The 8,769-nt window shown below is 30.9% G+C and overlaps 1 pseudogene; it reads left to right on the top strand.

Annotated features, from left to right (window-relative positions):
* The first annotated feature begins 882 nt into the window (after positions 1 to 882).
* Positions 883 to 5,361, top strand: LOC117908688 (annotated as a pseudogene).
* The last annotated feature ends 3,408 nt before the right edge of the window (positions 5,362 to 8,769 follow it).

Raw genomic sequence — 8,769 nt, forward strand, 5'->3', positions numbered from 1 at the left:
ACAATTTCACTTCTTTTCCCAATCAAATCAGAGAGAGAAAGTGACACAATCAATCCAACTCAAAAATCATTTTGAAACTTGATCAAAGAGAATTCCTATCATTAAAGACTTGAGTAGAAATTATTCTGTCTAGCTTATTGAGAATTCCTATCATTTTGAAACCTGATCAAAGAGAATTCCTCAGGCTTATTGAGATTTAATTCTGGGAAGGGCAGCTTGGGTTTTTAACTTCTACAGAAAATTGGGAAAAAAAATTCTTAACAAAAAAAAAGTTGTAAAAGTATTTAGAATCTACTATAGTTTTAAACATGTGAAGATATCTTTCACAATTTTTATTTAGTGACATGTGTTTTGAAATTATTTAAAATCTTTTACTATTAAAAATACAAAAATATATTTGGTGCTTATAATTTGTTTTTTATTTTAAAAAAGAAAAAGTAAAATAAATTTGTTAATTAAATAAAAAAGGAAAAATGATATAATCAATTTTTTTTTTTATTTTATGGATGAAATTTTTTATTCTTATTGGTGCAACTGGTTTGGTAAATAAAAATAAGAATAGATTTAGGAGTGATTTTAGAGAACATTTTTACCTAATATAAAGATAATATTATTTTAATATTTTGTTCTTAAAATAAAAAATAAAAAAAAAAGAAGAAGGAAAGGTATACATTTAAATTCACATACATATTTTAAAACATGTATAATGAATTATGATTAAGTAATTTTGTAGTCATTATAGAGGATAAGAGGGAAATAAGTTCAATAGGCAAAGGCGCCTGACTATTGAATGGGTTGTGGGAGTCACTTGAACATGGAATGATATGTCTCCATGGTCACATCATGTTTCAGAAATGTTTTCATTGATTGATGGTGATAATGGAAGCCGTTTTCAGTATTGCATGTACATGGGCTGTCATAAAAGATAAGATCTGTACAGATAATATAAAATGATTCTTTTTACATTACTTCGATTTTTGTAATTGTAAGGAATTCGTGTACAGGAATCCAAGGCTGAAGATTTTTGTTTTTGTTTGAAAATGCAAGCATGATATGGCAGGGTCTTCAGTCTTGTGACTCTGTTTACATTTCAGTGATTTCACACTCAATCTCATTTTGAAATCAGTTCAATTATTTATGATTTTATTCTTATCATAGTAACAAACAGCAGATATAATCACTGCACCATAGCTGTAGCTACCGTAAAACAACATTAGTGGACAAAACCAAATTCAATTATGAGTTCATTTATGAGCTATCATAAAAGACAAGATCTGTACAGATAATATAAAATGATTCTTTTTACATTACTTCGATTTGCACCCGAGCTTTTTCCAAGATTCTTTTAATCAATCAAACATCCCAGAGATAGAAGACTGTCCTCTAAATAGATGAATTCGAACAAGGAAAATAAGAACAGCTATAAGGCTTTCTTCTTAGGCTTTCCGATATTAGGGCAAAACATGTCTGTCTCACTTCCCGTCACTCCTATTCCAACCACCCAAAGGGTTCATCATCAGGATGTGGCTCGCTCCACTGCAAACTATCCTCCTAACATTTGGGGTGATCGTTTCCTCACCTACGCTCCTGATGATACGGTAAGTGTATTTGAGTTCCTAGATAAGATTTTGTTTCTGAAAGCAATGAATAATTATTTTTAAAAATAGTTCTCCAAATGAACTTATGGAGAACCGTATGCTTTTGAAAACATTACCAACTAGGCCTCAACTTTTATGTTTTTCTTGCAATGTTGCTGGTGCAGGTAACCCAGGAATGTAAAGAACAGAAAATAGAAGAACTGAAAGAAGAAGTGAGAAAGGAGCTAAAAGCCAGTGCCCATAAGTCTCCAGAACTGCTGAAGTTGATAGATTCCATCCAACTCTTGGGATTGACATACCACTTCGAAAGGGAGATTGAAGAAGCATTGAAAGACATGTATGGAACATATAGTCTGGTTGATGATAATGAGGACCTCACAAATGCCTCTCTCCGGTTCCGGCTACTAAGACAAGAAGGTTACCGCGTTCCATCTGGTAAAAGCCTCTGTCCCATAGCTGCCAAAAAATATATATATGTCATCTTGAATTACTTAGTATTGATTTAATGGTTAATTTTGCTGATGAAATAGATGTATTTAGTAAGTTCAAAGACAAGGAAGGCAACTTCAAGGAATCTTTGATTGGTGACTTACCTGGCATGCTAGCTTTATATGAAGCTACACACTTGATGGTGCATGGAGAAGACATACTAGAGGAAGCCCTGGCTTTCACCACTGCCCATCTTCAGTCCGCGGCAACTGATCCAAATAATCCTCTCTCAAAACAAGTGATTCGTGCACTAAAGCTGTCCATTCACAATGGCGTGACTAGTCTAGGGGCAAGGCACTACATTTCCATCTACCAAGAAGATGGTTCGCATAATGAATCTTTACTCAAGCTTGCAAAGTTGGATTTCAACCTGTTGCAGTCACTCCATAGGAAAGAGCTAAGTGAGATCACTAGGTAAGTTCTTGAAGCAACTATGTGCAAAAAGTTAGCTATTTGGCAAAACTTCTTGACTTTCATCACCTGCTGATGTAACTTAGATCAGGTGGTGGAAGGGTTTAGACTTTGCCACGAAGCTACCTTTTGCAAGGGATAGACTAGTGGAGATTTACTTTGCGGCATTGGGAGTGTGCTTTGAGCCCCAGTACTCTCTTTCTCTAAGGTTCTTAACGAAAGTGGCCATCATGATAACCATGGTGGATGATATATATGATGCATACGGTACAATCGAAGAGCTCACACTCCTTACAGAAGCAATTGAAAGGTTAATTTGACATTTGCTTAATTTCTAAATTTGTGGTATAGAATATTTCATAAAGTACCAAAGATGTATTTTGTTACTTCGCTTTCAGATGGGATGCCAGCAGCATAGATCAACTTCCAGATTACATGAAATGCTTTTATCGGGCATTACTGGATCTTTATGAAGAAATGGAGCAAGAGATGGCCAAGGAAGGAAAATTATACCGTGTTCACTACGCAAAAGAACTGGTTTGGCACCAAATTACCTTTCTTCTAGATCCTTTATTTTTGCCTGATTTGGGACCAATTACTTTTCTTCTGATCCTCTATTTTAACATGATTTGTATATATATATATATAAGCTAGTAGCATGACCTGCATGATTATGTAACTCAGATGAAAAAGCAAATCCAATCCTACTTTGTTGAAGCCAAATGGTCGAATCAAGGATATATACCAACATTCGATGAGTATATGAGTAATGGAGTAGTAAGTGGTTGTTGCTCTTTGCTCAGTGCCACATCTTTCGTTGGCATGGGAGATATAGTAACCAAGGAGTCCTTCCAGTGGGTGCTCAGCCGCCCACGATGATTGGAGCTTCACAGATCATTTGCAGGCTCATGGATGACATGGCTTCCCACGAGGTATTAGATTCTTCTACATAGATTAAATGCTTAGTAAGTGAAGTTTGATACTACAGAACTTAAGTGCATGTTTGGCAATGTTTCTTTTTAAATAGTTCTGAAAAAACAGTTCTTAATTGTTTTTAAAAAGAAAATTTTGTTTGATAACTCAAGTCTAGATTTATTCTCTATTAAGGTAAGTACTATGTGTATAATGTAAACGTTTCCAAAATATTTTTCATATTTTCCTTAAGTTATGTTTCGCATTGTAAAATTTGAGGAAAAACGTGTGAAAGGGAAAAAAAATAAAGAGGAAAAGTAGATGAAAAGAAAAAATGAAAAAAAAAAGAATATATTTAAAGTCAATAAATTATTTTTATTTACTACATCAAACTCATTTAATTTATTTTAACTCATCAATATAAAGATTAAATAATTTGAAAATATATAAGTTTATAATTAATTTTAATTATATTTGATTTCCTTTGGTATTTTTCATAGGAAAATTAAACATGTGAAATCATTTTCTTTAACATTTTTTTTCTTTTTATAATATTTTCTAGAACCAAATATAATCTTAATATTTACAATAATCAAACATTTTATAGAAGATCTGGTTTATTTTTAAGAAAGAACTTCTAAAATATTAAATAGTCTTAGGTGTTCAAAACTAAAAAATTTTAAATGGTTTAAGGACATATTTTTAGTCAAAATAATTATGACAAAATTAGACCGTGGAAATCATTATTGGAAGGAAAAATTTATATTAAGATTACCAACATCATTTACAAAAAAGCTAGACAAAGAATTAGATGCATATATAACAGAAGAATTTCTTATTAGTCATTATTAACTTATGAAGAATTAATTACTTTTATTAATAATGAAATATTAGCCTTATGTACATACCTTAAGCTTAAAAGTCAAATGAAAAAAGGAAGATAATATAGTAAAAAAGAATTAAGAAAATTTTGTTCTTACTAAGGACATGATACTAAAATTAGCCCTTCATAAAAGAAAAATAAAGTTATATAAAGAAATTTTAATAGAAATAAAAAACCAACAAAATAATGAAACAAAATTTCCAAAGAAAAATATAAAAAATAACAATTAAAACTCTTAAACAAATTAAACCCAAAGAAAAAAAATTAACAGTGTGCTACAAATGCCAAAAAGTGGGACATTATGCAAAAAATTGTGAACTAAAAAACAAAATAAATTCTCTACAAATAAGTGACAAGGTTAAAGAACAAATGATTAATTTAATGAAAAAACATTAAATTCAAAACACCTAAATCTATCATAAACATAACTATTTTCAAAACAAACTTTACAAACAACTATTTTCAATTAAAATTTTGTTATGTGTTCCTTAATTAAACAGCCCATATATATACATATATATATATATATATTAATTTTTTTTTTGCACAGTTTGAGCAAAAAGGGTGCACGTTGCTTCTAGTGTTGAATGCTATATGAAGCAATATGGTGTTTCAAAGCAGGAGGCGTATGATGAGTTGAATAAGCAAGTAGTCAAGGCATGGAAGGATATTAACCAGGAGTGCCTCAAACCTACACCACTGCTGATGCCAATCATCACACGTGTTCTAAATATTGCCCGTATGATGAATATCTTGTACAAGAATGGAGATGAGTTCACCCATGTTGGAAAACAGAGGAAAGATCTCATTGCATCGATCCTCATAGACCCTGTGCCAATGTAAGTGGAGAGATGGTTCTATGTTATCCTCTGTGTGCCATTTGAGGATATGATTAATAATGTGAGTGGTGTTGCTGTTTGTTATCAAAATCTCTAGTGTAAGAATAATAATCTAGCATCAAGGGTGCTTTTTATATTACCAAGTTGGAGGTATGCATTGTACGGTTTGTTGTGAACTCGTTTGAAGAATTATCAATGTTCCTTTCCTATATATATCGTCTTCCAAGCTCCTGCAATAGTTGATGAATTTTTCTTTTTCTCATGAATGGTCAATCCCTTAACTATATTCTTTAATCCTCCTCTTGGTATGAGAAACAAATCACGAAGTTAAGAGAACTTCTCAAATGCTAATTAAATCAACATTTAAAGGTGAATTCCAATATTGAGGGGTGTACGGATAGAATTTTCAAATATCAAGCCTATATTTAACAATATAATTTATCTGAATTTAAAAATAGAAAATTTCATATCTAGAATTCGTGAAAATCTGCTACTACTTCTAATATTAATACCAAGTGTAAAAGAAAAACTATTTCAAATAGACCTAGATAAGCTATAAGCAAATAGTATTGGTTTATATGAAATGAGTGTGGGATTGAGTCTAGTACATAAGCGATCGCTATAAGCCATTTGACTTAGCTCAGTCTCATGTGCTATTTATTATTTTATTGTAGATTGGGATAAAGTTAAATTTGACTCAAGTTTAAATAGAGTTTGATGTTTAAACTTTATTAAGTGTTAAGTTGTTTGTTTTTATTAATGTTTTAATCCCAAAATTTATTATAATAATAAATTTTTTATAATGATTAATATTGTAATCATTGAAAAAAATTAAGTAATTGAATAGTAACTAGGTTTTTAATCATGCTTGGTTGTTAAGAAAATATTAAAAATTTCCTAGTTAATTTTAAGAAAATATTAGAAATTTTCTAGTTGAATTTCATTGATAATTGATTTTTATGTGATACATTTTCAAATTTATAGATTTGTGATTGAAATGTGTGTTTCTTGTTGAGATTAATTCATTGATTTTCGGATATTCAAGTTGGGAAGTAGCATATATCAAATCCTATTTTTTTTTTATTTTTCAAAATAAATGGAAAATTTTTATTGTAATGGATATTTAGATGATGGCAATTCTTTTAGAGGTTTAATTAAAAAAAAATTATTGGATTTTTTGATAATTTGTTTTGGTTTTGTTATATGACAAGATGTTGAATTTTGAAAATTTGTAGTAAATTCATTTTTAATTTTAATTTTTTAATTTTTATATAGTTATTTTTATTTTTGAATGTGGAATCTATAAAAATTTATAAAATTTAAATTTGCCCAAAACTGGATGAATTATGAGGTCAAAATAGTGGCTATATGTGTTAGAATTTCAGTTCGATGTCAACATGTATGTATATATATATATATATATATACTCAGCTCTCTTCACTGATGGCCATGAAGAAGGACGCATTCAGTTATAATGCCTTGGCATTCATCAAAGCACAGAGATCATCACAGAACTCTTGGCTGAGGTCAATAGACAGCATTTTACCATTTTAATCTTGTGAGACTGGTTGGAAATTCTGCAGAGAAATCAAACAGGCTGCTAGTTTGAGTTCATGTGTAATGGATCTTGGATAAATGGATCTTCTACCAAGACCCAGCTCAAACTCTGAACTGTGAAATTAGCTAGAAGATCATTCATGGCAAAGTCAAATGCCTTACATATCTCCATGGTCATTGCAATCTGTATATAATTCAGCTTGACATGCATTAATCCTCAAAATATTCTCCTCGATAAGAATTAAATGAAGGGAACTTCAGGATACATGGCTCCTAAGAGTTGATTCAATGCTCTATATTGACGCTCCATTAGAGGCAAACCAAGCTGTCTCAAGCCCTCTCATAGGATCAGTCCTATCAGGACCAATATGAAAATCAGTTTGTGCTTATGTCAGTATCATCACATTTGTTTGCCCTTTGAATGCTTGTAATGGAATTGTACCAAACTCTTGCTTGGGACAGTGTTTAACTTCTATAGTAAAAATAGAAGTTGGTGTAATTACTCAATTAAATATTATGCTAAGTAATTGCAGTTTAAAAATGTTTTTATTATAGTAAATATAAAGACAATTCTGATATTTTAAAATTTTAATTAAATGAAAATTTTCATTTTGTATTGTATTTGGAAAAAAAATCTTATAAATCACCTTAGAATGAAAGTGCATGATTAAGAATTCCATTTAAGCACTCTAAAAATTGTGTTTGACATAAAAAAGTTGCTTTTAATGTTTGAAAATCTTGCATAAACGGAGCTTAAATATTTGATTAAAAAAGGTAAGATGGTTGGAGAAGGTTGTTCATGTCAAATATTACATAATTTAGTACTTTGGGAATTTAAGCTTAGGTGGAAATTATTGTAATAAATTTATTGTTGTGGATCCCAAAATTTATCCCAATTTTATTTTTACATTAATTTTGAGCCCAATTTAAATCCCAATTACATGTGTTATTTTAGGCTCACTCACCCTTTAATTTTTAGTTTTCATTATTTTGTAAATTATTATTATTATTATTTTAAATCTTATTTTTACTTATTAATTTATTTGTTATTATTATTATTATATTTTATTTATTTATTATCTTATTTTTTATATATATATATATTTTTCTCTCTCCTCTCTCTTCCTTTTTCTCCACCACCTACCACACCCACTCACTTCTTCTCTCTCCTCCCATACTCTCACCACCGGCCACCACCCGCCTTTTCAATCTTCTCTCAATTTTTTTATTCCCTCCCACTCTTCTCTCTCTTCCCTAAGACTCCTCCATTTGGCCGGCCCCCTCTCCCATTTTTTTTTCTTTTTTCCCCCCATATTCCCCCCCCCCCCCCCCCCCCCCCAATTCCCAAGACTTTTCCCGCCATGAATCTAGGGTTTCTGGGTGGGGGGAATTTATTTTCTTTTTTTCCCGGGGAACAACAACAGAAGCCCCCCATTTTTTTTTCTGCTTTCTTTTTCTTTTCTTTCTGAAGTTTTTTAGGGCTTCACAGCACTCCACCACACCTCCCATTTGATTTTAATTTTTATTTCATTTTATTTTGCTTCCCGAAAACCTGTCCACCCTCACTGTCGCCGATAGGGCCACCGGCCATTCGCCGCCGGTGAGCCACTGCCGGCCGGCGACCCCTTCCCATCTCATCCGTTTCCGTTATTATTATTATTATTATTATTGTTATTATTATTATCATTATTATTTTATTTTATTTTAATAATAATTGTTGTTTGTGAAATTTGGATTGTTGAATTAATATGAAATTTGAGATTAATTTATTGTTGATAGATTAATACATAATTTGATTTAATTTATTATTAGTGAATTAATTTAAAATTTGCTAATTTGGGGATCAATTTGGGGATATTTAGATTATATCAATTGCATATTGTTTATTTGGGCTTGGATCTAGTGTTAAGTTGTTATTTGTTTGAACTTATTGGATTGAGCTTGAAATATTATTTCTCTTGATCATGTGTTTTTTTTTATGTGGGCTTGTTAATTGATGTGGATTTTGGGGCCCATAATGTGGGTGAGATTTGTTGGATTATTTGAATATTTGATATGAGATTGGTCAATTTAAATTGTT

The sequence above is a fragment of the Vitis riparia genome, chromosome 19, assembly GCF_004353265.1.
Source record: "Vitis riparia cultivar Riparia Gloire de Montpellier isolate 1030 chromosome 19, EGFV_Vit.rip_1.0, whole genome shotgun sequence".
In the NCBI taxonomy this organism is placed as follows: Eukaryota; Viridiplantae; Streptophyta; class Magnoliopsida; order Vitales; family Vitaceae; genus Vitis; species Vitis riparia.